This window comes from Haliaeetus albicilla, chromosome 5, assembly GCF_947461875.1.
Source record: "Haliaeetus albicilla chromosome 5, bHalAlb1.1, whole genome shotgun sequence".
NCBI classification, from domain to species: Eukaryota; Metazoa; Chordata; class Aves; order Accipitriformes; family Accipitridae; genus Haliaeetus; species Haliaeetus albicilla.
The window spans coordinates 6,952,410-6,957,207 of NC_091487.1; positions in this window are offsets into that span (position 1 = coordinate 6,952,410).

Consider the following 4,798-nt stretch of genomic DNA (forward strand, 5'->3'; position numbering starts at 1 on the left):
AACAGCTGGAACGATTAGTATTTTGTTTGGTGAGGAGCCGTCTCAGCTGCTCTGACGAGCAAGCTGCCATTTTCAGTGTAATCACTTTTGATTCTAAAGCACTTGCTTTGCTTTTAACTTTGTGCAAATCCCTCTTGATACTTCTCTTTTTAAAGCAGATGCATTTCCATATGTCTATAAAAGTTTCCCTGACAATTCAGCATGCTGTTCAGAATGACTTCCCTTATTCCTGTTGGGTGATTTGTGAAATGAGGCTGCTTTGTTTATTAAGTATACATAATGTGAAACGTACTTTATATCCTCAACCACTGCACAGATGTTTTTGTGCTGAAAGGACACTCAAAGTTTCGCTGATTTAATTAACCTTTCTTTTTCTCCCATTTGTAAAGCAATTTATTAAGGACTCATCCTATTCCTGATAAATATGTTATTCCATGGTTCAAATGTTACTCTTAAAAAGAAATAGTTTTCCGTATTCTCTGAAGAGAAATATTTGAGACTAAAAAAATATTTTTTTTAAAACAGCAAATCATGGAAATAACTGATCCAGATAGATACTTCTGTTCATTCTGCCATTTTCTCTCTTCAGAATTGTGCCTGATATTTTGGGGCGAAAAGGCTTTCTGCAACAAAAAGCTACTGCATGGCGTATTTTCTTAATGTCTCGATATTTTATTCCTCAAAATGTTTTACACATGTTTTTTCTATTCTTATAAAAATAAGTAGCAAACAAATATATATCAGTAACATTTTTAAATTTCAGTTCTTATTCCTTCCCATCAATTTGGCTGAAAACAGGTATTTGCAAACACTGGTAGCCTAATTTCTTATGGCCTTTCATTTTTTATGAAGTGTTTTCAAAAGACTTCAATCAACCTTAATGGTGCATTTTTAGTTAAGGAAACAGAATGGAGAGAAGTCAATTTAAGCTCCCCAATGAACAAGTGTGTACAGAAAAAAAGCCATAAATGGGTTTAGAAAACAGAGCCAGTACAAGCAAAATGCAGCGAGCAGAGCGCTCAGGGAAGCCAAGATATAATGGAAAGAGTAAAACACTGCAGAGCTTTTTAAACTATATACAATTGGAACAATGGACTGGACCCAGACATCTATGTTAAACTGTTAGAAGATAGGTGAAAAGCAAGCTGCAATTCTGTAACCAGGGCTAGAGAATACTAGAATGGAAGGGCTTAAAGCTGAAGCAAATGAATGTGGGGTAGTTTAGCAGCATAGAAATCAAGTCAAAATTGGCATGTTTCACTGTTTAATGTACCACGTGAAGAACCATCTCCTGGCTTTCTGTATTAAAGGACTATTAGTACCAGCCTCCTTAATGAAGCTACTTTTATGCCACCTGTGAAATAATAATACCTTTTTTTGCACACCTATTTTTACCAAAATACTTTAAAAGCATTGGGTAATTAAGTAATGTAGCCTCTGTGAGAATACATTATATATCTACAAAGTATATAAAACAGAAATACACCTGGGAAACTATTACCCAGTGATTGTTTGATTGTCTCCCATTATTTAAACATGGCATTAATAATACATATAACATATTTTTCCAAAGCATCACAACCTCACTGGTAAAAAGGTAACTACATAAATATTAAAAATCCAAAGACTAAAATAATTCAGTCCTGCTAAACGAGATTGATGCATGCTCTCAGTTGTCTGGGCCCCACCACCTCTTTGAAACAAACTACTGTACAGGGTACCAGCAATTATTACCACTCGTATTGTAGCATATCAGTTTATACTTCGCTTTTATACACGCTTACAGCTGAGTGCAATTGTTTTTAATGTCTGCCTTACAATATAATTCAATCCATTTGGGTAGCTTAATGCAAAGATTTCGTAATGTACACAGGGATGAGTAGCACTAAGGCAACGAACATAGTACTCATTATTCTTTTAACGGGAATGTCAACAAGAAGAGGAATTAGAGAGGAAATCATTGTAACTCCAAAAGAACATCTGACTAACCACTACAGATGACATGTTTTTTCCCTTTTTATCCTCTTCATGATCCATAAAGCAGGATTTTTCCAAAACAATTAATTTGGTTGCCAAACCCTTCTTAATTCTAAGGAGATTTAAAACTCATCTACTTGGAGTCTGTCTCATGGAGCTAGACCCACAACCGGATTACAAGCTATTCCATCATATGGCTGTTGTTAGCCCAGTTGCTGCTATGTGGTACATAATTGGACTGTTTAAAGAAAAAAAAACCAACCAAGGAAGACATATAAACCTCCAAGTCTTCTTTACACTAAGCCCACTGGCACCCCTGAATTTTATTATTTGTGTTACTTTCTCCTCAAAATAAAAGCTCAGCAGCCCGAGAGAAAGAGTTTCCAGAAACTTCCAAGTAATCTTGATATACAGTCCCCAAAATAAACATTAATGCTCTAAACTGAACAAGCCAATCAACAGCAATGGGCATTCCAATCCTACAGCAAAACTGAGGTTTAAGTTGGTAAAATGGCTCTTCTTTGTGTCTGGTGTTGGAGAGCATATGGCAAATTTCCACTTAACAAGAATCTTGATTTGCAACACAAACTAAGTCCCATGATAATTCTTTTAATTATTGTATGTGTGCATGTGTGTGCATGCACAAAAGTATGTGCTGTTTTCTTTCTTTAGAGAGAATCAGTGACCTTAAAAAAGCCGAGGCAGACTTAAATCCAGATTCACCCCTTTGTAACATCACTGACTTAGAGCTGGGGTCACAGTAATGTTCTCTTTCTCTCTGCTGGTGGTGCACAATGTTCTGCACTTGATCTTTGCAAGCCAAGATAGGGCCAACGGTTACAGAATGTCTACACTGACAGCCACTGTCTTGGGCTTCTGATGATCCAAATCAGAGCCCTCCTCAATACAACACAACCACCGTCTAGCCTTTTGTGCATGTTACCTTTATGTGGGAACTATAGAGGCCATGGAAGAGGAAGGAATGTCCCAAAGTCTTGTCCTGAGATGGCACTAGAAGCGGTCATAGGTCAGCTGGTTTAGATAATACTGTTGAAGTCCTCAGTTTAGGATTTCACCCTGAAGTATAAACTCAATTGTTTTGCTGACAGCCTCATACCCTTTATGTTCCTTCACTGTGTTTCTTTTATTTAATGTACCGTAGGCATGTAATTGTTATTAAGCTTGTAAGCATAATCTGTAGAAGCCCAAAAAGTGCAGCTACATGCCCATCTCAGTGCAAAATTAACAGGAACTGATTATCTCAGAAGAACAAAGGTCTTAGGCAAGTGCATTAATGGAAAGGTGTTTCTTCTTCCATGAACTTTAAAAAAATTATGTAATATGCTAGTATTTATTAAAGGTGCTGCTTTAAATTTTTTCTTTGCCATCAAAATACACTCCTGGTATGTTATTCTGTAATTGCCACACGCATGGCCTTGCTCAGATCCCACAACATTAATCTGTTCATATGCATGTGTGAGAACAAAAGTTTCACATAAGTAAATATACTCCTTTCTTCTGCAAAGACCAAAATCAGGGGTGTCTGCTGGTGTCATTTCTTCTGTTATCCCTTTAGTGCACACAAAGAGATGAACCCAGCAATAAATCAGTGCTCGTAGTTGGTAATAGTTTTCTGATTTAGCAAATCTAAACCACTTCCAAAAATGAGGTGCTTGTGCCCTTTATCGGTCGCTTCATTCATCCTGTCCCTTTCTAACCCATTTTGTGACTGGACATGATATTGAGTGCACTTAATGCATTCTTCCCCTCCCCCGCCCCCCCTTTTTTTTTGGTGTGAGTTGGCCTTTTTGTGACTGTTATTCCCAGGTTAAATACAAGTTGAGTTCACAAGAGTAACACAAAGAGTAACCTGGGGATTACTCTACACCTGACTACCCAATATGCATCAACACTGGCAAAATCCATGGGGCAACCCAGGATTTAGAAAGAAATAATGAACGAATTACAGAAAATGGAGTAGAAGTGGTGTTTGAAATGCAGCTTGGACAGATAATTAGAAGCCAGAATATAGTACAGTCCGGACAGAGTATCTGCCTGGGAAAAGCCTATCCATTTTGCAAGAAGGGGTGAAATATTGTAAGTCAAAGGGATGCTGATGCACGTGAGAACCAATCATTCAAATTCCTATATAGCAGCCCAATTTTTACATAGAGTTGAATCATTTAATTTAATCATTTATGGTTTGGTGTGCCAGGAAATAAACTGCTTAAAGCTAAATATTTAAATTCAGAAAAACTCTTTTAAATTATTTTCTTCAAAAGCAAAATGTACTGGCATCAGATTTTCACCTTTGGGTTTCAGTTTTCCAGCTTGTAATGAGAGTCCAAGTTTCTCCTCTCTAGTAAATGCTACCATTGTCCCACAGGGCCCCTACCCCGAAACAGACCCTCTTTGGAGAGGAAGGCTGAAGTGTTATTTTATGATGAATTCCAGCTTTGGAATCCAAGGTGAGATTTCTCCTCCCCGTCTCCAACGTCTTTGGCACTCCCACTGCTGCTCTGCTCAGCAGTGTGTGGGACCTGTTTTGCCCTGCCACAGAAAAGCACAGGGAAATTCTATTACCATTTCTCATCCTCGTTCTCTCCAGGGCTCAGAGGGAATGCCCCTTCTTCAATTCCTTCTTTTTGTGCAGCTCAAGCCAACTTTACCAACATTAAATAACAATACCTCTTCCTATCTCTGGTTTGTTCAGTATGTTACGTCATCTAGAACCACACAAACTGCAGCATTTCCTAAAACAGAAATGGTTTTTAAAAAATTCAGGCTGGCCAGCTGTTTGGTCATCTAGAACCACACAAAC